The sequence below is a fragment of the Falco biarmicus genome, chromosome 2, assembly GCF_023638135.1.
Source record: "Falco biarmicus isolate bFalBia1 chromosome 2, bFalBia1.pri, whole genome shotgun sequence".
Taxonomy (NCBI): Eukaryota; Metazoa; Chordata; class Aves; order Falconiformes; family Falconidae; genus Falco; species Falco biarmicus.
This window is the reverse complement of record NC_079289.1, coordinates 21,470,635-21,496,861: the sequence shown is the minus strand read 5'-3', so window position 1 is coordinate 21,496,861 and position 26,227 is coordinate 21,470,635.

The window sequence follows — 26,227 nt, the reverse complement described above, 5'->3', positions numbered from 1 at the left end:
GCTATTTCAAACAAAAAGTAGCCTCAGAGGCGGAGCAGGGGCTGGACAGGTGGCTGCTGGTCTTGCAAGACAAACAGTTAAAGATGTAAAAGGAACCAGGGATATAAAATAACCAATTAAATAGCATGAAAATGGAAAGCAGTAAAAGCGTTTATCTTCTGGAAAACCCCCATCATTTTTCACATGCTTATAAGGAATGACTGGAGGGAAGAGGATAAATGTACATACAAGACACACAAAGGTAGTGCATGGTCAGAGATTATTTATGATATGTGTCAATGGGGAAAAAATCAGCACATTTTTTCCAAAATCACATTCTCTCTGTCTGAGTAAAGTGAAAATTAATTGCACTAGTGTTGAAACACATAGAGGGCTAAATGATACATATCTGAGTGGCAACGATCTTTTGCTTCGAACAAGTCACGGATGTCTATAAACTGTTGCAAATGGTATTTACAGAGAACTAACAGATAACAGTAGCATGTTTTAAAAAGCTGATAAAATTCCTGATTGGTTCCTTAGCTGATCAACATATAGAATGCTTTTTTAGTGCATATGTACGTGGTTAGATTGTAAGGTTATGTAACCCTTGAATTATCTTGTATGCCACCCTTTTATTTTTAATGATGTGCTTTCCTAGGAATATATTTTAATAAATTTTCTTACATCCACCTATATTTATTAGGTGTAAATTGTAATGGTCTTATTCTAATTTGTCAGGTTGCTTCCCAGTGATTGCCATTAACATAACAATTACTAGTCACAAGGATATACAGAACCGGCATAGCAATATGATAAGGCAACCTAATATGTTTTTAAATTGTCTGTAACCAAAGGGACTGCAAAAATACCCCAAAACAGTACTTCAAAGTAGCACAAGGATCAAGTTTTCTACACAATTGTTTAATTGCGCTGTTTTTTAAAAGAGCTGCTTAGGACCCTGGGGTATATTTGACACTGACATCATGTTGCCCATGAATCTGCTTGTGTGCAGGGGAGGGGGGGATTCACTTGGGGAAATGATTTTCAGTCTGTATCCTGGGACATACATAAGATGTCCCAAGGTAAAATGCAGATAGGGATATCCTGATTTACGGGGTTGCAAAAGTATCCTGCTCCAACCCAAGCTTCTGTGAGAGGAGGCCACAGCAATGCAGCTGCAGAGCTTGGAAATTCTCTTTCTGAGATAATTGTTTGGTCTTTAAATCAATTTATAGGAAAGTTTTAAATGTAGCACCACTTAGCAAAGCTTCAAAGTTGGATTTTAATCCAGGCTCTGGATCAAAGGCACTTCAGCTGTGCAAAGGAGAGTAAATTATGTCTCTGCATGACAGGCAGACTGGTAGGTTGCACCCCGCTGTGGCAGGAAACATAGCCCCAGGAGAAGACCAGCCTGCCTATTAACTGAGGATGGGTAGCTTTTTTATTTTTTGCCATGAGACTCCCATGCAGCGGCAGAGACTTGAGCTCTGAAAGCAATCTGTGGCTCCTGCAGCTGCATCACCTCCACAGGAGGCGGTGGCTGGGGAGGGCTACAGCTGGTTGTCACTGCCACATCCCTCTTCTCACCCCAGCCATGCTCTGCCTCGGGGCACATGCAGTTTCTTTCTGCTAAAGCGATCAGATGAGAGCATAAGTGATGTAAGCCCAAATCAGGGTCAATTCCTTCAGCCTTTATTTCAGCTTTTGCGCATTAGCAGGCAGCCTGCTGTGCTCAAAAACGAGCTACCTGGGGACCTCCACAGCATGCAGGAGTGTGTGCCCCTTTGGGTGGGGGTCCCAAGGACACAGGACACCCTGAGTGGCACCTGTCCTTGTGGTTTTGCTCTAACTCCATATACTTGCTCACATGTGATACTGAGGGTTAATTTGGCCCACCAAAAAGCTTGGGATAAAGGGACTGGAAAAGTGGCCGATACCCATTTTCTACACCCATGTCTCCTCTGTATCAAATGTGATCATTGCACAGCCCAGTTTTATACGCTTACACACACACACACACTCTTGTCGTCTCAAGATTGTATTTCAGCAAATGTTATGGGCACAACCCACAAACCCCTGGCATTTCTATTGTGCCCAGTTGTGCCTGCAGGTAATATCTCAGCAACTTATTTTCTCCCAGAGATTGCATTTTTGGACACAGGAGTGCCAGTGACTCAGCGATCATAACTTGTCTCAGTTGTTCTTCTGGGACAGCAGCGTAGCAGCAGCAAAACACATGCAAAGTGAGAGCACAGAGCATTCACTTGGTGGCCAGCTGAGGAGAATGTACTTATCCTGAAAGCACAACCTGGAAGGCAAGTAAGGCAAGTGCACAAAAATGTTAATTCCTTTTGAAAATGTAGATTAAAATTGACATCCAGAGGATTAAGTATCATACAGCTGATTAACTATTTCACTATGGCAGCTGCTTGTTTAAAGCTTGTCAGAGAAAAAAAGATGTAATAAATGTTAATTTAAAAATCTCTTCTTTATCCTTTGCCTTTGTGCTAGTTTTCAGGGCATAATGAAGATATCCTTTAAAGTCTGAGGTTTTAAAATTAAGTAATTTTAAAAATTATAAACAGAAAAATTCAGGCACTTAAAAACATGTGAAACCAGATGACATTTTTATTTGCATCTCACTCAGTTTGATGGTTTTTCATCAGATGGGGCTGGGAAAAAAATCTTTAAAGACCTTTTCTGTATTCTGGCAACAAACAAGGAAAAAAGGAGGGCTGAAAGAAACAAAGAAAACTGAAAAGCTGAAAGAGGGAAACCTCATTTCTAGTGTGAACTTTGATTCTGCAAATGTTGATGCAGATGCCAAGCTTCTTCTGTTTCAGGACTTGAGGATCAAGTCTTTTGTAGATGCACTGCTAAGCTCTTAAGGAGGATTATTTTTTCCTACCTGGACTGCAGGGATGAAGTTAGCATTCTTTGTATTTTTCATTATGCCTTATATTTTTCTCATTACACTTCATAGATTCTTTATTAATTCAATCTTCCCTTTTGTTACAAGCCTTTATACATGGTGACAGGACTTGTGTCTGCCATAGTTCATTAAGACATAACAAATCTCCTTCTTCAGTCACTGACATTATATAAATCTGGTCACTGAATAGCGTGATTTCGATCAGTTTTGCAAAAAGAATATGAAATAGTAGAAGACTTAAGTAGAATACTACCTAAGAAGAGGTAGTATTAAGGTATGTACAAAAATATAAACAGAAGTTGTGAGGGAATCTGGGAAATCTGAACTTCAAGTCTTTGTCCCACCATGGTCCAGATGTGAGACTCCTGTGGTGCATGGACGAGCCACCTCAGTGGTGTTGTCCCTGTGTCTGAAACTGGTTTCTTCTGCTCCCTGCAGAAAGCTCCCTGTGTACCAAGAGGGAAAGGGGGGGGGGGAGGGGGTGTGGGGGCATGTGTAAACTGTCTGTGAAACCTGGAGAACAGGCTTTGTCAAGAAAAAGTAAAAACTCAGTGCTTTATGCATCACAGTCTGCTGATGACCCACTTTCTGCAAAAAGAAATCTGCGAGGGTTATAAAAATCATAATTGGATTTCCCTTCAGAAATTAAGCAGTGCACATTCCCTAGGAGAAATCTGTGTCAAGACCACAGTAGTTTATTCTTCCCTGGCCTGAGTTTTCTCTAGCTCTCACTGTGTTTGTCCTACAGTATTATCTCTGTTATAACAATAATAGCTATGGAATTATTAAGAAAACTGTGGCATATTTTTTGTGTGCTGTCAATTGTCAGCCTAATTTTGGTTAAAATAATTTATGCATTAATTTTGCACCACCTAGCAAATGAACTTGTTTCCAGACGTCAAAGGTAGCTATTTTGCCCCACTATTTAATGTGCCCTTAAAATGATCAAGATGTTCATCTTTATAAAAGCATGTAACTACCGTTCCAGGAAAATATTCAGCTCCCTTTCACCACCTTGTTAACAAGTTATAAATGGGTTTGAGCGATAGCAGTACATGACAGGTTGGAGAGTGTCATATAACATAGAGAAATAGCCACGCATCTGAGATGGAGATTGAATTCAGCTCTCAGGAATTTTTGCTGCAGTTTCTGTTCCAGTTCAAAACAGTGAAATAAGAGGCTAAGGGCTAAAATTAGTCTTCATAGTGTTTGTGCTTGGTACTGTTTATTTTCTGTGTCCTAAAGCCTGTGAGATGCTTTGTAGTCAGAACCATGTTGTCTTATGTTAGAGTGGCACCCAAGTCCTCAAATGCATAAACTGCAACTTTATTTTTGTACCCTTTAATCCAACCCGTGATTGGCACCTGGTGGTGCAATCATAAAATGAGTAATACAGAAAAAAAGAAAAAATGTGGAGAAAACAAACAAACAAACAAAAAGATGTTTCAGCATATTTTCTAGGTTTGGCTCCCATTGCTTCTGATGAGGCATGCATGCCTCCATTTTTGATCACTTTTAGGGCACAGTTCTAAGGTCTGCAACACAGAAATCATGTGAAGATATCTGAGCTAGCTTTTTCGAGGCAATACATTCGGTTTATATTTTTTTTTCCTGCCCTAAAAGCAGAAGAGATATCCTTTCCCCACTTTACCTCTGCTGACCCATGAGATTGAAATTACACCTACTTGTGCCAGCATGGGCCAAGTGAGCCCTGGAGGGATTCACCTGAATGCTCCTACTGCCTTCCCACCCTCAGAATTTCTGGATGAGTGGAGCAGCAGTGTTTGGTGAAAGCTCCATAACATCTCTCAACCAAATAGAGTGGGGAAAGGGCTAAGCCTCTTGCTTCCCAGCTGCACCACTTCTGCCCTCATCACAGCCAGCCCTGCTGCTGCAGAGGATCTCAAGAAAGAGATCTCCCTAAGCAGAGTAAATTTAGGCAGAGAATCAGAAGCTGTAACTACGTTCCCAAAATCTCCTGCTCTGCTTCACTGATGGTAGGTGAAGTAGCCAGTCTGGCCCATTCCAGCTTTTAATCCTTTTGCTCAAAAGATGGGATAATCTGAGCCAACATTCTCATGAATTTCAAATGACTGTTTTTAAATAAAAGGACAATCCATATACATTTTTGGTACTGATCATGGGAACACCTCATTCACCCGATGTGTAGTCTGTGGGTGAGGCTTTTTCTGTGAGATCAGGGTGTTCAAATATCCTTAGACTGGTAGAGACTTGGAAGGTGTGCCTTACATCTCCTTAGGAGTGCACCAGTGATTTTATTACGTGATACAAAACTGTATGAAATGGACATAATAGCAGCATTTACATAAAGCATAAACACGTAAATACATAACAGCTTTATTTTGCAAAAGCTGTGTACTATCACCTATGGGGTTTTTTTGCTAAAGTCATTACTCTGTGGGACACTTAAGTATGCTCTTCAGCAAAGGTGTATGCTTTATTCCAGAACTGTGAGATAGGGCCATGGGGTGAGGCACATACTTAAATAATACCAGACAGAAAAAAGAGATTGAAAAGCTCTTGTACTTCTTGGAGGAGTGCTTTGATATTGTGCAGAAAGGCTTCATTTAGCGGATTTTTTGGAAGGTTTACAATGGTTTTGAGATGGCACATCAAGGAGGGATTTAAAGGCTGTGCTGGCTGGGTCTGGGTTGGAGCTGGCTGCGAGCAGACCATGCAGCGGGGTGCTGCACCCTCAGCCCCCCCCGGGAAGACACTGGATCCTGCCCTTCTTGCTGCATTTTCTGCTGGTTCGTGTGTTTGGCTATGCAGTCAGTGTGCTGTCATGTAAAGATCCCATTTGTAGGTGTTTCATACTCCACCAGGTTGTGTGGACACTTCAGCATCTAATTTTGGGTTTTGAATTTGATTTGTGCCCCAGCACCTAAACATTCATGTGGCATCACTCTACAGTGGTGCTCCAAGCATTTAGCTCTTCCACCAAGTTTAACATTGATGGGTATCAAAATGACATAGTCATGACAAAAGTGCTGAAATCCTAATGAAATATGTTCTAAATAGTCCCGCACAGTTGGGTTAGTGCCCTTGCCAATATGATTTTTCAGTGAAGTCAATTATTAATATTGCTTCATGTTACATTGGACAAATGTTCCTCTCACAATTGTGGGCTCCTTTTACCTCAGGCACAGGGGATATACATTAATCACAGTAATAAAACCATAAACTGAGAAGCCTAATACTGTCATTAGAGATATTGTATTTGATTTTATATTTTATTTTTCAAAGGAACTGTATTAACAATTTTTAAAGCCTGAGGGCTGAATCACAATATCGAGTATCTAGTTTCATATACCAGATAAGTGCTTAGAAAAGATTAAAATCAATTATGCTATTGTAAAGTTTTAAAGTTCAAAGGGTTTGAGATCTGTAAAAATTGTTTAGATGTAATCTTAAGGCAAAGAATTTGGCACTTATGGCTTCATTTGGAAACATGCTCCACCATCACAAGTTATTTCATTCCATCGGTGTTAGCTTGGGACCCGGTTCTGTTGTGTATTAACAGGGGATTTGATAAACCTCCTCGGTGCTGAATTACAGGAACCTCACAACCGCAGTGGCATTGCAGCAAACACCCCTTTTACTTCCATTTAGTTGGCTTAATACATGAAGAGATTGAAAAATTATATCATAAAAGCCCCTGATAACTGGGCTTTTTGTCTTGTAAGCTTCTGCTCCTGTGAGTGGTGCTACTGAAGTCCAGGGAACAATGCTTCAGGAAGCACATAGATCGCAATATTCCTGCAGCAATAATAGAGGTACAGCACAGATTATCTATCTATCTATCTATCTATCTATCTATCTATCTATCTATCTATCTATCTATCTATCTATCTATCTATCTATCTATCTATCTATCTATCTATCTATCTGATATAGTTTAGGGCAGAACAGCCTGTGGTTTAGCACTTACAGACTTTGGCCTTCATTGTCTGCTCCTTCAGTCTGCCAGGCAAGCTGCATAGCTGTGAGGATCCCTGGCTCCACAAAAACGTGCATCCCAAAGGTCATTGCTTGAGTCTGTGGTGCCATGCAGTGAGCTAAGCAGCAGAGCTAAGACTTTTCTAGTAAGCCTGTGAGCTGCTTTGAACACCAGATCCTGCAGCCCCTTTTCCTGCAATCTTTTCATCTAGTACAGGATGATATATACAGCCATCTGTGCCAGAACTGAATTTCATCCATAAAGACTAGAGAAAGAAATAACGCTTTGCAGGTTTATATCCATATTCATCATCAGAGAATTCATTTTAATGAAAAAGAAAAAGGCTAAGGCTTTATCTTAGGGCTAGTTATGTTAAATTCATTGGAAAAATAGTTCTGAGGGACTGAGAAGGAATGTATCTACATATAAATGGAGAACAGCAAAATACAGACCTTTATGCTATGTCTGCATGGGTGAGAGTGGATACTTGCATCTCTGAACTTGCAAGACAAGGGCCAGCTCAGGACTAACATCAATGTAAACATGCTAGTGTAGTAAAAGCTACTTAATACTGCTTCCCAGAAAAATGTATTACCTTAAACTTGGGGCTCTGTTAATACAGGCAGCTTCATGGTTTGCCAGGCTTGGGAGATGGGTACAGCAGATGTGCAACCATTGGTACCAAAGCACACAGACCTGTCCACAAGCCTCTGTACAGCTGTAGGAAGAGTGGTGGACCCAGCTTTCTTTGACTTTTTTGTGGCTACTATTTTTTTTAAAAATATTTCAACTCTTTTATTATTATATCTGTATTCCTAGAGCGGTGTGCATCTCAGAGTATGTTCCCAGGCCTGTGGGTGCTGGGAAGCACAATTTCAAGAGACAGAGAGCCTCGAGCAGCCAGCCAGCCAGGTCACACACGTGGTTTGAGAGCTCAGAAGAAGGTGCCTATAGCCCAGCACCTTTTTATCTTTCTTTCCCCAGAACCAGCTGGAGTGAAGTCATAAGGAATAGAGTTTGTCCTGGGAATGAAGGCAAAACTAGAAAAAAGTACAAATGAAACAGTAAACTTTGTTTTTTCATTTCTAACCATTCTTAAAACCCGTTTGTCACAGCAGCCTTCCTCCTGGTATTTTTAATCTCCACTCTTCTTTCCCACACCAGTTGCCTGGTTTCTTGCCTTGCCTGTATTCTCTGATTTGGGCATAAGAAGAGCTCATGCTGTTCTCTTTCTGAGGCTCCCAGCATTAGATGGTGAGCTTGTCAGGGCATACTCATACTTTGTTCATTTCATGTGAGTATGCTTTGCTTCTGTGTTTGCAAAGTAGCACTTAAGAGAGTTTATTATTAATAACAGTAAATTATTCTACATTTTCTTATCAGATAATATGAGATCAAGTAGCTGTCAAGACATGTTGGGCAGATATCTACAAAAACAATGATATCTAAAGATCCACAACAAAAAGGAAAAATTTGGAAGGTCTTCAGTCAGCTCCTAGCAGCTGCAAATTTTGCTTTGGTTGAAATAATGAACCCATCTAAGGGTCTCTCTCTGAAAACAGTCTTTCCGTGTTATACTTGTCAGAAGTTGTATTTGGCTTCTCACTTTGATATATTCCTAAAAAAGGAATTGAAATAAGCAGTGAGAACTGGGTAAGTCAGCATGACACCTAGGTGAGATTAGAGTATATAAATAAAAAAAAAAAGTGGCCTTATATGCAGCTGATTTGTAAAAATAAGACAGTTGAGATGCTGCTGAAGTTGCTTTGGTATTACTTACCCAAATCTCTTGCTCATTATTTATATTCAAATTTTACACTATATAATATGATGTGCAAGATAAACCTCCAATCTAAAATCAGCCAGTGCCCTTAAGGCCATGACACAAGTGCTTCTATTTGTATAGTATTTGATTAACCATTATATTCCTCGTTTCATAGTTTAGATTTCTGTAATGAAAATGAGTGGCTACACTGGCAATTAACAGTGCAGAAACTGGTGAGGGAAAAAAAGGATTAGTGTAGCTGCAAACAGTGAAAAAGAGGCAAATTATTATTTTTTAATATATTTATAATATATTTTTAATAAATATAATATTAGTACAGACTGTTTTCTATTTGCCGTTTGGATTCCTGTTGCTTTTTGTTTATTTGAGGATATTTTTGTGCATGAACAGAATTAATGTTTTCTGCACAAATGCAACTATTTAAGGAAATACATATTTAATTACATAAAGATGGATTTGCCTTAATTATTATTTTCATTTTTATTTTTTAAGACAATTGTGTCATCTTGTGTGACAATGATTTTTTTACTTGAAATTTGTAACCCTTTGCTGAAAAAATCATTACATGGTGATACAGGAATCACGATATTCTACTTCACTGTTATTTTAAGAATGTAATTTATTATACTTTTGGGCAAAAATGGTATTAATTTTGAAGTATTTATATATGTGTTTACTTATTTTTGCCAAATTTACTGGTTGAAGGCACATTCATCAGCCATAAATTAAGGACATCAGCGTAATATAGCATCTATGCTATGTGTTAGCTGAAGGAGGTAATTACATTCATCACGCACCTTTGTGCATGTACACGTGTGTGTGCATTCATATATGTGTTTGGTAACCTGGTACACACTCTTTGAATCTTCTTTTATATGTGCCTCATTGCTTCGGTTCTAATAAAGCCTTTCTGAATGCAGAGCCAAATGGGCTTTATTAGGGTAGTAGGTAAAGTGTCTCCCAAAGTTAGACTCTAATGGTGTATTTCATATATTCCAAATCTTCATTTATCACCATGGAAGGAGCTCACGCCTTGTATGCCCCTTACATATAGTGAGTGATCAAGGTGGTCTCATCTGGGCCTGGCTGGCACACAGTTCAGTTCTCTTTGCTTGCTGAGAAAATAAACAACATATTGAGTGTATGCTACGAGAGCCACCAAGTCAGAGGATTCATGGGTAGAAAAGACTAGACTTTAGATGGCCAGAGTCCTCCTATTTACAGCATTAAGCCCCACAATGTTTTGTCCTTTTTCTTCCTGGCTCAGTAAGTATTAAGCTTTGAAAACAATATTCACATATGCAGGAAGACTATGACATAATTGCCATCATGGAAACATGGTGGGATAACTCACATGACTGGAGGGCTGCAATGGATGGTTACAAACTCTTCAGAAGGGATAGGCAAGGAAAGAGAGGCAGTGGAGTAGCTCCGTACGTTAGGGAGTGTTTCAGCTACCTAGAGCTGAATGATGGTGACTATAGGGTTGAATGTTTATGGGTAAGCGTCAGGGGGAGGGCCAACAAGGCGGGTATCCTGGTGCGAATCTGTTATAGACCACCCGACCAGGAGGAAGAAACAGATGAAACATTCTACAAGCAACTGAGAGAAGTCTCAAGATCACTAGCCCTTGTTCTCCTGAGGGACTTCAACCTGTCAGATGTCCGTGGGAAACACAACACAGCAGGGAGGAAGCAGTCCAGGGGGTTCCTGGAGCATGTGGAAAAGACCTTCATGACACAGCTGGTTAGTGAGCCAGACAGGGGAGATGCCCCACTGGGCTTGCTGTTTGCAAACAGGGAAGGACTGGTGGATGATCTGGTGGTGAGAGGGCATCTTGGGCATAGCAATCATGAAATGATAGGTTTTGATTCTTGGAGAATTAAGGAGAGGGTGTCAGTAGAACCACTTTCTTGGACTTCCAGAGGGCTGACTTTGGCCTGTTTAAGAGCCTGGTTGACAGAGTCAACCCTTGGGAGATAGTTCTAAAGGGCCAAGGGGTCCAGGAAGGCTGGGCGTTCTTCAGTAAAGGTGGTCTTAAAGGCTCAAAAGCAGGCTATCCCCATGGGCCAAAAGGCAAGCTGGTGGGGCAGAAGACAGGCTTGTCTGAACAGAGAGCTTTGGCTGCAACTCAGGGGAAAAAGGAGAGTTTAACACCTTTGGAAGGAGCAGGCAATTCTGGAGGACTATAAGGATGTCATGACGTTATGCAGGGCAGAGATTAGAGAGGTGAAAGCCCAGCTAGAGCTCAGGCTGGCCACTACCATAAAAAATAACAAAAAATGGTTTTACAATTACATTAGAAATAAAAGGAGGGTCAAGGATAATCTGCATCCTGTATTGAATGCAGCGGGGAACGTTGCCACAGGATGAGGAAAAGGCTGAGGTACTTTAGTGCTTTCTTTGCCTGTCTTTGATAGTAAGACTGCCTTCCCTCTGGGTACTCAGCCCCCTGAGCTGGAAGACAGGGATGAGGAGCGGAACTGTCACCACAGTACAGGAGGAAACAGTGATTGACCTGCTGCTCCACTTAGACACACACAACTCTATGGGGCCATCTGGGATCTGCCCAAGGGTACTGACGGGGCTGGAGGAAGAGCTTGCCAAGCCACTCTCCATCATTTATCGACTATCCTAGCAAACTGCAGAGGTCCCAGCAGACTGGAGGTTGGCCAGTGTGACTCCCATCTACAATAACAGCAGGAAGGAGGATCTGGGGAACTACAGGGCTGTCAGCTTGACCTCGGTGCTGGGGAAGGTTATGGAGCAGATCATCCTGAGTGCTGTCACGTGGTTTAGAACAACCAGGGGATCAGTCCCATCCAGCACGGGGTTATGAAAGGCAGGTCCTGCTTGATGAACCTGACCTCCTTCTGTGACAAGATGACCTGTTTAGTGGGTGAGGGAAGGACTGTGGGTGTTGTCTATCTGGACCTTAGCAAAGCCTTTGACCTGTCTCCCACAGCATTCTCCTGGAGAAACTTGCTGTTCATGGCTTGGATGGGTGTACTTTGTGCTGGGTTAAAAGATGGCTGGACGGCCAAGCCCGAAGAGTGGTGGTGAGTGGAGTTACATTCAACTGGTGGCCAGTCACAAGTGGTGTTCCCCAGGGCTCAGGATTGGGGCCAGTCCTGTTTAGTATCTTTACTGACGATCTGGACGAGGGGATCGAGTGCACCCTCAGTGAGTTTGCAGATGACACCAGGTTGGGTGGGAGTGTTGGTCTGCTGGAGGGCAGGAGGCTCTGCAGAGGGGTCTGGGCAGGCTGGGCCGATGGGCCGAGGCCAGTGGTGTGAGGTTCAACCAGGCTCAGTGCCGGGCCCTGCCCGTGGGTCACACCAGCCCCGGGCAGCGCTACAGGCTGGGGCAGGGGGCTGGGAACTGCCCGGTGGGAAAGGGCCTGGGGGTGCTGGCTGACAGCCGGCTGGGCATGAGCCCCCAGTGTGCCCAGGTGGCCAAGGGGCCAGCAGCGTCCTGGCTGGTGTCAGAAACAGTGTGGCCAGCAGGGCCAGGGCAGTGACCGCCCCCTGGACTGGGCACTGGTGAGGCCGCACCTCGAACCCTGGGTTCAGTGTCGGGCCCCTCGCTGCAGGAGGGACGTCGAGGGGCTGGAGCGTGTCCAGGGAAGGGCAGCGGGGCTGGGGAAGGGGCTGGGGCACAAGTCTGATGAGGAGCAGCTGAGGGAGCTGGGGGTGTTCGGCCTGGAGAGGAGGAGGCTGAGGGGAGACCTTATTGCTCTCTACAGCTGCCTGAAAGGGGAGTGTAGGCAGGTGGGTGTTGATCTCTTCTCCCACATAATAAGGGACAGGACAAGAGGAAACGGCCTCAAGTTATACCAGGGGAGGTTTAGATCAGGTATTAGGAAAAATTTCTTCACTGAAAGGGTGGTGAAGCATTGGAACAGGCTGTCCAGGGAGGTGGTGGAATCATCATGCCTAGAGGCATTTAAAAAATGCATAGATGCAGTGCTTAGAGACATGGTTTATTGGTGGACTTGGCAGTTCTGGGTTAACGGTTGGATCTGATGGTCTTAAAGATCTTTTCCAGCCTAAATGGTTCTATGATTCTATGATTCTATGATATTAACTGGGAGACTACTACCAGTTCAAACAGTCAGGGCTCCTGTATTCAAAAGGGTGCTGAGATGTGTTGTCTAAATGAATAAACATCAATTCACATTGTGGAATGGGTAGCAGGCCAAGTTAATCAATAATTTAATTACCAGTAACCCATTTTGCTTACTTCTAGTTGAAAGGGAATTTCTGCATTCTTACATAAGTTATCATTTATCCAACTTCTCACAGACGGATTCAGATGATGCTTTTCCTGGCTTCAGGATGAGATGAACTTAATCCAATATTTTAAAATGAAAAACAGCTGTCCAGATACGCATTCTTTTCCTCATAGCTTGCATTGCATTTATTTACCTAAAATAATTCCTAACTGAAAATTTGCTGCCAGAAATTTAAATTACCTTCACTTAAGGTGACTGTGGCTGTGGATGCGATCATAGCAGCAACAGAAAATGACCATTAGCAATGTTTTTTTAAAGTTGCAAGCCCTTGTGAGAAGGCCAATGTTCACATGTTGTAGTTATTATTATTATTCTTCCTTTTTATTTGGAAGGCAGCTGGCTGGGGCTCCAGAAATAGAACAGGTTTAAAGTGAAGCAGAAATTCTCATTTGTGTCTAAAAATAGGTCATCTTCCAGTATGGAATTTGAAACTGCCGTTTTTTATGCTTTTGAGTTCCTGAAGTTATTCCTCTTGGATTTCTTTTCATACAATTTTAATATGAACCCTTTGAAATTGGATGCTGAAGTGTTTCTTTGGCTTGAGAGTCTGCATTTCACTTGCAGTTGTTTTAGTTAAAAAAAGACAAACTGGATGAGCACAGGTGGTGTGACATTTTTTAATAAGCATTCTAGATTTATGTGATATGTGGCATTGTAGTCATCACCACAGTCAGGTGTGTAACAGAGAAGTGTGCATTACGTATCCTCAAGAGTCTAAACTTCTGTTTTATCTGCTCTTTTTCTGATAGTATGGTATGCTCTACGTAGATGCCATAACACTTTGCAGAAAATTATTGTGTATATATTAATTATAATACTGGCTTGAGATCTAAACAGAAATCACGATGTTCATGTCTTAACTCTTAACAAGGAAGTCAGGAGGCCATTCTTACTCCAAACTGGTAGCAAGCAACATGGTCAGCACAATGGTAGCATTAATACCTCCACTATGCAGAGGAGAAACCTATGGGCAGGAAAACGTAAATTCTTGTCCCAGAAGCACTAAGCCTATGTCTAGACACCAGAACCCAGAAAACATCTGAGTTTCTGACACAGGATATGCACAAAGGCCATGTCTGGATCACATTTTGGGGTGAAACCCATTTGCATGCCAGCCAGCCCTCCTCAGATCCCTGGTTTTCATAGGAAGGACGTCTGGGGATGTGGGCCAGGCTGGAGCTACAGTGAACCCCAAGAGATGCCCAGCCTGGCAGGTCATGGAGCCGGCTGCAGATAACGGAGTGCCTTGGCAGTTAGGTGTGCTTGAGGCAGAGCCACAAGAAATAAAAATGAAAACCTCCAGCCTTTACAATGCTAACTCCAGTGCTTAGAGGTGCAAGTCTGTCCTCTATGGGCCCAAACATTTAGCAGGATTAAAAGGTTCAAATGGCTCTCAGTGCACGGGAGCAGTTTTTAAATAGGGTGATGGGCAAATGGTTGGGATAGTTCCACTGTTGTCCAGAGCCATCTGCTGGGTCCTGGGAACAGAACTTCTGTGCAGCCCCCCTTTTCAATACACAGAGACACAGAGTAGATTCATTAGGCATTTTTGGATGTGCAATGTTTATTAAAAAAAAAAAAAAAGTTTTAAACATCAAGGGTTGGTTACTGGTGAGCTGCTAGATGTTTTAAAACTTATTGGGTGTATTAAAAAAGAAAATGAAGGGACACTTCAAACTCTGAATCCTGCCTGCGAGCAGTTTCTTCTTTTAGTGCTACAGCAGCAGTGACCATTTAAGGGCATAAGCAAGATAAAGTTTATGAATAGAGGTGATATGGTGTATATTACCCAGATATGGTCTTTCTTACCTCTCCCTACAAGTACTGCCTTTATGTATTTTTCTGGACTGTAGTACTTTTAGCATAATGGTCTGTAGCTTTTCCTAAAAGTTTTTATGATAAAGCTACTGCCCAATGTAGAATATTTTATGAAAAGTCTTGTAAGCATTTGAAGCCAAAGCTTTAATGTTATTTGCACCTCAGACTTCAATATAGCTGTAGGATTTATGCCTACTTAAGTAATCACATCTTCAGAAAGCATATTACTTTAATTTAAAAAAGCACCTCAAAATGTGTAAATTCACAGATGCTAATGATTATGTACATGTTTTCCCTTATTGTTTCAAAGTCAGCAAAGGCAAAATTCTGGTGTCATTTTTACTGCAGTGATGAGATCTGTATTAATATCAATGAAATGAAAAACCATATTCAGGGACTTTTGGCTTTTTGCAAATAATGGGGCATTTCTGGACATGTCTGTTTTGGGGATAGAAGTCCCACACTTTAGGTGATAAGGCAGCAGGAGGGTCACTCCCTAATGTAAAGTCAAAGGTGTGCAGAAGGTGAGGAGAGAGGACAAAAGGCACCAGTGTCAGAACCAATGTCTACAGGTTATGAAAGAGAAGGAAAAAAGCAAATAAAGTGGCAGATCAAAACCACGTTGATATCCAAACACAGCAGCAAGTGGTGATGTTTGCATACTGCACACATTCTGCTACTAAGACTACATCATTTCATCTGTTTCCATGCATGATTTTTGCTGTTATATACATTGTAAACAATATAGTTTCCTCATTTCTATAGTAATACTGCTACCAACCTTCGTAAGGTAAGACACTGAAATATGAAAAAATGATGAAAAAGCCCTTCTATACAACTATGCATGATCATAGATAGTTTAATAACAAGTAGAAATGTGTGCCCTAAGAACATTTTCATATGCTTTTCTTTCTTCAAATCTATGTTTGTTCAAGTTCTTTCTACATGATTGCTAAAATTTTTAGAAAAGGCGAGGCTTCAAAACCCCGATTTGTGGTTATATATAAGCCCTCTGTTGCACTTTCTATTCACGTTAGAAAGACCCACTAGACAATTTCCAAAGTAACAATTTTCAAAATGTTAAAGTAAATGTTTAAATACAAAGCAGGCAGACTAAGGCATGCGCTTCTGAAATTTTTGCTTTAATCTCTGCAATAGCCCTTATTAAGGCTCAGTTATTATTTTTTAAAGTGGAATTTAATGCATGTAGGAATACACAAATATTTTTCCCATCTCTTTGATACCAAAACAAAAAGCTGGTGCCATGGTTCAAGGCACTACTGCAAGGCATCAAGCTGGCACTTCATACAGCTTGTAACTTACTGTGTGACAACAGGAGTCCATGCAACCGGCGTGCTAGTGCCTTTTGGGAAGGGCACTCCTCACCCACTCCGCTGTGGTGACAGTTACGCAGCAAACACGACTCCTGGCTCACCACACGGTAGTTGTGCAGTGATGGCCACTGTCCAAATGCACGATATACTTAGCATCAGAAAGTAATTCAAATTCTTTCAGTTCATGTCTTCGGTCTGGAAATTTATTCCCCTCTTCAGTCATTCTTTAATGACAGGATAGCATTTTTCCCTTCTAATCAGCCACTTACAAGGTTACTTCATGCTCCCCCCCCCTCCCCAGGTCATCTAGTACTAAAGCATAAGCGTTTATGACTAGCTGCATGCAAATATATGCACTCTGCTTTGTGTATTGCAGTACATCGCTGAGGTATGTTACTGAGGCATCATACACCCATATACAGACTAATTCAGCAGTTTCACTTGGTGACAACACTACATACTTACAGAACATTTTTTGTCTGGGAATTCAGCGAGATTTTTAGGAAGCTTAGGAAAACAAATATTTAAGTCTACTGGACTGTATTCTTACAGTGTCCTAATTAGAAGTAATTTACAGAATTTTGGAGGCTGTAAGTAAATCGCACGTTTTGTCATGACAAGGCACTGCCTAAGTTTTATGCAAGCTAAAACTGCTGTTCCCCTGGTGCAGCAACGATCTCAAATTACTGGGCTGAAGTTGTTTTGCCACAGTTTGAGTCTCAGTTTTATATGGGGGGTGGGGGGGTGGGGGTGGAGGGGAATGCTACAGGCACCTGGGTTCATCACTGCAGTTGGTGCAAACAGGCTGGGAGAGGCTTGGGCTACAGAGACTCTTGAAGGCTTTGACATCTGCTTAAATGGAGCTCACAGTAGGAGTGGGCCCAAAATGACCTGCTTCTCATATTGTGCAGTATCACTGCAGGCGAAGGAAGCTGAGGAACCAGATTTTCAGACACTACAAAGGGCACTATTGTGTGAACACTCCGAGGGTATTGAAGGGAGAGGTCCAGTCCTGTATGGCATTTATACAGGTGCTTAATTTCAAACATGAGAATAACCATGCTGATGTAAATGAATTGCTTATGAACTTAAAATTAAATGCATGCTAGGGCACAGTCTTACCAAATCTAGCCCCTGGTTCTTTCTAACTGTACAACTAGACCAACCTGTTCCTCGCCTTTCCCTTCTGCAATGGTGATTAATTTGCAACGAGTTGGTCTCTCACGTAAGTTTTAAAATAAAAAAAAAAAACCAAACGTGTGTGACAACTATTAAATTGCAGCATTGACCAAAACTAACAGGGTGGCTAATATGCTGCTACCTGCATCGGCCTTTCATGTTGATGAATATTACACAGGTATGTGTTGCTTTCACTACGGCGAATCATTATTCATATTAACAATTTGGCTGGAGCACACCCATGCCTGAAGTCATCTGGATGCCTACCAAAATGCAGCTCGGAATATGCTTCAGTGAAAGAATATGGCAAGCGTTGCATGGAAAGAAAGTACAGTGCATGTCCGTGTGTGCAGGGGTCCTGCTGGCACCAGGGCATCTGCACTTCCATTACAATTTTAAGAGCAACTTTGCAAAGAAGTGACGGTAATTGGGTTTCTGAGGTCTCATCAGAGACAGGATGTTTTTCTGAATTATTCTGAGTATTTGGTTAATGCCATTTTTTCTAGTTCTAGCTCCATTAGTATTTTTAACTTACCCTCTACTAAAAGAGAAACATATGCAATGTCTGACTTTGAAGCACAGGGACACATAGCTGCAAAGATGAGACCATGAGTTCACAAATACCATTATTTTAAATATGTTATCCTGTAATAGAACCCCAAACACAACCACACGCTTTGGTGGACAAGCTACGAGCAGGCTCTGCTCTCTGTTGGATGTGATCCCGCAGCCTGTTCTTATTCCCAATGGGAACACATTCACTGAGGGGAAAAAAAAAAACAACAAAACAAAACACAGTAAGCCGAGGCTGCTGTCAGGCGCTTGCTTTCCGCCAGGCAGCTTTGCGGGAGCGGCTCGCTCGGGCTCGGGCGGGGCCGCAGCCTGGCCCGGGAATGAGGATGGGGATGGCGGTGGGGATGGGGGTGGGGATGGCGATGGGGATGGGGATGGGGGTGGGGATGGGGATGGCGGTGGGGATGGGGATGAGGGTGGGGATGGGGGATGGGGGTGGGGATGGCGGTGGGGATGGGGATGGCGGTGGGGATGGGGATGAGGGTGGGGATGGGGATGGCGGTGGGGATGGGGATGGCGGTGGGGATGGGGATGGGGATGGGGATGGGGATGGGGATGGCGATGGGGATGGGGATGGCGGTGGGGATGGGGATGGCGGTGGGGATGGGGATGGCGGTGGGGATGGGGATGAGGGTGGGGATGGGGATGGGGATGGCGGTGGGGATGGGGATGGCGGTGGGGATGGGGATGGGGGTGGGGATGGCGGTGGGGATGGGGATGAGGGTGGGGATGGGGATGGGGGTGGGGATGGCGATGGCGATGGGGATGGCGGTGGGGATGGGGATGAGGGTGGGGATGGCGGTGGGGGTGGGGATGGGGATGGGGGTGGGGATGGGGGGGCGCCGCGCGCCGCCGGGCCCCGCTGGCGGGGCTGGGGCGCCCTCTCGTGGTGAAAGACGGGGGTGCAGCCCCAGGGCCCAGCTCCCCGGGCCGGGGGACACGGGGCAGGGGGTGCAGGTGCGGACCGGCAGGGCGGTGAGCGATGCGGTGGCTGTTCCGCCATGCCAGCGCCGGCAGAAGCGTGGGTACCTGGCACCGGCTTCTGTAGCCATATTGCATGAAAATGTATACTATTCTGGATAATGGGTGCTTCTATTGGCTGTGTATATACCACTTTCAGTCCTCTCAGCGACGACACTGTCCCAACTGTCCCAACAGAAGAGATTTTTTTCCATCCCAGTCTGAGGGACATGCTCCTCCATCCTTCCTCAGGTGGTAATGCTGCACTTCCTTATCTCTTCCTGTATCACTAGTTTTGTGGAGTTAACAAAAGCAAAGTGGCATGGTGCTTATATAATTGAATACTTCATGTTTGGTTTTTTTTCTAGTTTTTATTTTTTCCCTTCAAAAATACCTAAACTTCGAGTTTGAAGAACAACACTTGAAGTACTTAGAATAGCACAGTTTGGTTGGAAGGGACCTACGGTGATCATCTAGTCAACTCCCAACTACTCAATTCTAGTTTTATTAAAAATTATGAACAATGCATTTGGTCTGGGAATAAAACTCTTCAGCCATGACCTGAACTATCCTTGAGGCAATGTGAGAACAATATCACATACAAATGTGCACTCATATACTACTCATGGAGGTTTTTATTGTCTTGTAGAATATCTAATGGAAATGCACCTACATGTGGGTCTTCAAGGCAGATAGCCCAGATGCCCATTTAAGCTTCCTAATGGAGAGATAAAGGGGCTATCATCATTCTTTTTTGACCTGTTTATGTGAAATTAAGGTAAAGGTGCAGTGGGTTTGGGTTTTTTGTTTGTTTGTTTGTTTTTGGTTTTAGTTTTTAGATCAAGAACTACTTATAAGGAGGGATGAAGAATTTTTTCCCACTCAGCTTCCAAAGAAAGCTGTTTCAGCCATCTTGCTGAAGCATGGCCACAGTGCTGAGGTTGGACCCCAGGCAGGTACAAGGTATAGCAAGAGGTGGCTCTGCATGTGTGGCAGGAAGGAAGTGGAGCCTTTGCTGTGATATCAACCCAGAATTTTAGTCTACTGGAGGGACATATTTTCAAGAGGATGAACATGGAGAATCATGGGATCACAGGACTGCAGGACAATCTAAGCAGAGGGGACTGCGGGAGGCCTCTGGTGCAACCTCCTCTCACAGAAGGGTTAGCTCTGAAGTCAGACCGGGCTGGTGAAGGCTTCATCCAGCCAGGGCTTAAAAACCTCGAAAGACAGAAAGTGCATCATCTCTCTGGGCAACCTGTGCCTCTGCTTGGGTATCCTCATGGGAAAAAAAAAAATAAATTATCCAATTGTAGTGGTTTAACCCTGGCTGGCAACTAAGCACCACACAGTCGCCCACTGACTGCCCCCCCAGTGGGATGGGGAGAAGAAACTGAAGGGTAAAAGTAAGAAAGAAACTTGTGGGTTGAGATAGAAACAGTTTAATAATTGATTTTTTTTTTTAATTGTTTGTTTCTGAGCACAACACCATATGGTCTGAGACATCTCTTTGGTCAGTTGGGATTAGCTATCCTGGCTGCATCCCCTCCAGCCTTCTTGTGCTCCCAACCTACTTACTGGCAGGGCAGTATGAGGAGCAGAGAAGGCCTTGATGCTGTGTAAGCACTGCTCAGTAGAAGCTAGAACATCCCTGTGTTATCGACATTGCTTTCAGCACCAGTCCAAAACACAGCCCCATACAGGCTGCTATGAAGAAATGTAACTCTATCCCAGCCAAAACCAGTACGCTAATTTTAACCTCTCTTCTTTCAGCATATACCTGCTGTTTCTCATCTTCCTGTTCCACGCTGCTGTGAAGAGCCTGGCTCCTTCTCCTCAGTGACCTCCCTGTTGGCACTGGGAGCTGCTGTTAGGTCCCCTGAAGTTATCTCTGCTCAGGCTGAACAAGCCCACTCCTCCAGCTTCTCCCTATAGGGCCAGTGCTCCAGCCCCCACCAGCTTGGTGGCCTCTGCTGAACTCGACCCAGTTAGTCAATGTTTCTCCTGTATTTGGGGCCCCAAATTTGGATGCAGTAGTCTAGATTTGGTCTAATGAATGCTAAGTAAAGAGGGTAATCACTTCCCTTGGTCTCTGGCCCTGCCACTGTTCATGCAGTCCAATATGCTGTTGGCCTTCGTTGCTGCCAGGTTCACTGCTGGCTCATGCTCAGCTTGCTGCCCACCGGCCCCCAGGGCCTTCTCCAAAGAGCTGCCCCAGGCCAGGCAGAATCAGCCTGTGCTGGCGCCAGGGGCTCTTCCTTTCCAGAAGCGGGAATTTGCATTTGTCTTCATATTTCATAAGGTTGGACCATACCCCCAGCCTGTCTAGGTCTCTCTGAATGGCCTTCTCTCAACTGTATTCATTAATCCCCCCAAATTGGTGTAATCTGCAAAATTCAATTAGAAATAGATCCATGCATGTAGGCAACGGATATGGCTACATGATTTTTTGCAGACCAACATGAGCTCACTCTTTCCCTGCTCCCAAGTGTTTATGTGGCATCCAGCCTAAGCTAATACACTTTGCCTCTCAGCAGAGCTTAATAGCTTGGGATCAGGATTGTGCTAATCACAGCTAAATAGCTTTTGGTTCAGAGCACAGGAAAATTGAGCTGCGTCTGCTTCAACGTCCCGTGTGAGTGTAATACGTAAGTCCACCAAAATGAATGTTCCATTAGCTCTGGTGGAGCTCCTGAATGAGAAACAGGCAAGCATGAAAGATGCAGTGTCTTGATAAAGTGGATCTGAACTCAGCGAAGGTGAGAAAATTGGAAGTGAGAGTATTAATCAATCTGAAGTCACTTACAAGGGCACTGAAAAGAAATCATTATCTGTCATCAAAACTGAGGACATGTTATCCTAGTTGCCTGATAGAACATCATCACCATTTGTGATTTCCAGCATGATTTCTGGTATATTGAATAATATACCCAGCAACAGCTCCCCTAGCCTTTGACAGTCTTTGGGCTGTGTGAGTGCTCATGGGCATCGACAGAGCTGTGCACAAAAGAGCTTCCAAGTGTGCTGGTGTGGCAGGTGACGGCAGCCTTGCTTCAGGAAGGAATACACCAAGGAAAGGCATGTCAGGGTCCAGATACCAGCCTATGATAACCTAAGCAGATGTTGAAAGTGCAGAACTGGGAGTCAGATGCTATGCAGGGCAGAGAGAAGCTGAACTTCAGGGAATTGATACTCCCTTAAGAGATGCCTGATGGTTTCCAGAGGACTCCAGTTAGACCCAGAAAAGTAGAGTGACTAACAAAACGCACAGACATGAAGGGAATCTGTATATTTATAGGGATGACTAGGTTAATGATGTAACTTCTGCTCACCATTACCTTGCAACCACAGCAATTTATTATAAAAAGCAGGCATTATCAAAAATTCAATAGCTAATGTTGTTAAGAGTCAAAAAATCTAAACACATAAAGCAAACACTGGCCTTAAAGTTTCATATTCTTACAGAATAGCTAGAAACGCAGTACAGTACCCCTAGAGGAGGCCTAGAAACAACTTGGTGCTACGCCATCAGGCAACCATTGCCTGAGACACACAGGAGTGAGAAGTACCTTTGAAGGAAAGAAAGTATCAGAGCACCTATTAGAGATCAGTTTTTTCTTGTACAGCTGTCTTAGGTAACTAACAGAAAGGAAGCTTTTGGGTTTGACATTTTTGATGGGATGGGTCTGCTGGGGTCACTTTGGGCCAAATGATAGACTGTTAGGAAATGTCATGAAGCAGCTGTAGAGTGCACCCGAGTACAGTGCTACCACTGAGCCCGAGGGCTGACAGCATCACAGGTAGGGATGCCACTACAGTCATTATTTTGTTATTGTATTATTTATTTTATTTGAGAACTTCACCTAACATCTGATCCCTTAAGAGAGTCTACACTTCCCGGTAAATAAAAATATTCCTTGACAATGAAAAGGAGACAGACAGCATCACTGTAAGATTATAATGGAAAACTTCACTAATCAGAACCTTCCCATTTTGTCTGTCCACGTTTTGACGTGTGTGGCAGCCAGTTCCTGCCTATTTGTGGACCACGTGCCTGGGTGACATGCTGAACATGGTGTGGGTGCAAAGGCACCAGGCGCAGCTTCGTTTTGGGAACAGCAGTCCATGGTCAGGCTGTGCTGGGCTCTCTGTGATCCTGGCAGAGGTCAGCACAACTTCAGGGCTCTCTCATGGCCATCAACCATTCCTTTCCGTTTTGCCTTCTACATATTTGTGTAGCCAGATGATACATCAAAGAAGAGAAAAAGCAAGGCCAGTTAGCAGCAAAATCCTACAAGAAATCCTGCTTCAGGCTGAGATGTTTCTGCAGATCATGGAGAAATCGCGTCTTCAGACCTTTGGGAACAACCTCCTGAAATGACTGCTTTGGACCCTCTACCTGATTTCAAGGGAAGGGAGAACAGGAGGTGGAGGAGGAAAGGTGGGAGAAGAACTCCATTTATACTTAACTAGTATGAAATACTAGAGGTCAGAAATAAAAAGCCACTGACTTTTAGGTGGAGCCTAAACACAATACATGAGAGAAATTGCAAGATGGCAGGGAGTAGCTCTTAAGCCAGATGAAAAGCAAGTAAGGGAAGATGAACAAGATTTTCCCCATGAGTGAGTTGTCTGATAGCGAGACCAATACACTGGTGCACAGCAGAGATGAAACACAAGGTAAAAGGCAAAGCTGGTTATCAAGTTCATGAACACTAATTTAGGAAGGTGGTTTGGAAGGAAATACTTTTTGACTTTATACTCAAGGATCAGACTCTGCTAAAAAAAAAGTGAAAATAAACTGTGGAGTAGCCACAAAAAAAAAAGGAAAAAATGCGTGGAAAGATGAGTGTTTCTGGATGAGAAATGAATACTGTCCCATAGCTTAAAAATATCTTCTGCTTCCTGGCTATACATGGGTATTGCTGATGATCAGTCATATTGTTCACCTTCCTTTAATAAACAAGTTAAGCAGGTTTATCTCTTCTTTCAAAGTGAACACTGCTTTTCTAACTGTATTGCGAGGGCTTCTCTGAATCCGTTCTCTGCAACTTCTTGGCACCCTGCTTAAGCAGGATTAAATCAGAATCATGTAGAACCTTGCAAATAGTTCTCACTCACTAGTAACTTCCTATTTTCTGTCTCCTGTAGATCACACTTTCCTTCTTCATGGCTGCACCACACCAGCAGATAATGTTTATCAACAACCTTTATGATAATTATTATGATTATCAAATTATTTTATAGATTTTTGGAAGAAACAAATAAAACTCATAAAATTACATTATATGTTTACATATAGACTGTATACATAATGTATGCATATTTTATATCTTTTAATTATTTACTGTAACAATTAATAATCTTTTCTCTGACTGCAGGATGGAGGCAGGGTGCAAGGTACAGGCTTGTTGGCACTGCAGTCGGACTCACACCACCAGTCTGCCTTCAAGCCACAGCTCAGCACCCCTCATTTCACACAGCTGGCTCTTCTACTCTGCCATGATCCCCAGTAAGCAGGTGCAGGAGAGAAAGACGAGAGATCCCTGAAATGTTTTCCTTAATTTTACTTGTATCTGTTGAGGTGTCTGGAAATTGTTACATATAGACGTTTTCCTCTTTCTCTCCTGAGCATATTTCTTTGGCATTTAAATCATGACAGTGTTAAACATGACTCTGCTTTGCCTGTTGAACATAATGATTAATGCTAGCTCATGCCTATATTACACTCCGCGTGATATCATGTTTGCAAAGGTATTAGCTACCATTGCTTAGGTAAAACTTCTTGAGTAGGAAAATACCCTTCATAAATAAGACTGGAAATGACACATCTCTGAGCTGATGACTGAGGAAAAGCCCCAAAAAGCACAAAACTAATTCTACGTGGGGTTTTTTTTTTTCCCCAAACACTTGCCATAAAGCTCTTCCATGCTAAACAACAAAAATAAGCCCATAGCAAGACAAGCTGAAACAGTTATTTGCATCTATGTTCACCACAACAGAGCACAAGGGAAACTCCATGCTGGCATCCTTCCAGGCAAAAGCTACACAGAGCAGCTGCCTTGAAGTGAAGTATGTATAGAAAAGTAGATAAAATGAGGAGTAACAAATTACCAGGGACATATGTTTTACCTAGAAATTTTCAAAAATAAGTTCATTTAAGAATTCAGGAGTGAAATACCTGAATGACTGTCCATGCTTGTAATTTTTGCTTCAAACCCCTTTGGCTCTCACAGGGCTGGAAAGAGACCGCTGAGACCATTTTCCAGAAAGGGTCCCAAAAGGGAGCTGAGGAACTGCAGACTGGTATGTTCAACATCTGTACAGGACACTTTTACAAGATTTCTTATAAAGAATAAAATTAGAGGACACATGAATAACTATGACATTGGGCAAAAGTCAATGTGAATGTTGTAAGTACAAATCACACCCAATTGAATTGAGATATTCGAAACCCTGTCTACCTAGATTTCTAAAGGCATTTGAATTCACTGCCAAAGGTTTTTGAGCAATTTTAATTAGTCACAGGGTAAGACTACATGGATATCTGGATAGATGGTTAAAGACAGGAAATAAAAAGTAGCAGTAAATGGTCAATATGCATATATGAATGTGTATATGGTATGTAGTATATATATATATGCATATATATGAACCCTATTCCATTCCTAAGAAGCAGTGTAGATGCAATTCAGAGTTGCACCCTGATAGTCTAAGGGCTACAGTCCAAACTATCTGATGTGACATGGCTTCAGCCTCCTCTAAGTATCTGCTTCTATGTTGCAGCACAAAAAAACTAGTAGGCTGCAACAAGACTTTTACCATCCCATACTAAATTAACTTCAGTAGGTAGTTCCTACCCCTTGCCCCAGCACAGCCACCAACCCCCCACAAGGTTTCAAAGGTTCATCTACTGTCCATGCTGTTTCTTCATCCTCTTCAGGCCAGTCCACCCTGCTTCTTGCCTTTGCATCTTCCTTCTCTTTGTCTCTCCTCCATCTACTTCTTCCAGGTCTCTCTTCATTAGCCACCCTTCATACAGTCCTTAGAGCTATTTAACTACTTAGCAGGAACCAGCCACCGCTGCACCCTATCCACATCATCCAACCCACCGCCCCTGAAGCCAGCCCACAGCTGTATATTATCAATGATAATTAACCTGCCTTCATTCCTCTACACTTCTACAAGGCTGGTTCTTCATGGTCCCACCAAACTGGGGAGCCAGAGCTGAGGTTTCTGCACCTTACACAGCCATTTTTGCCTTTGATGTAGAGTTTTGTCCCTCTGTAGGTGTTGCCAGTAGTAATCATAGAGAAAGCCCATCTCCTGAATTTGAACACTTGGTGTCAAAGCCAGCTCTCCACACCAGCTGTTCCCCACCTGCCTCAAGGAAATAGAGGGCTGCAGT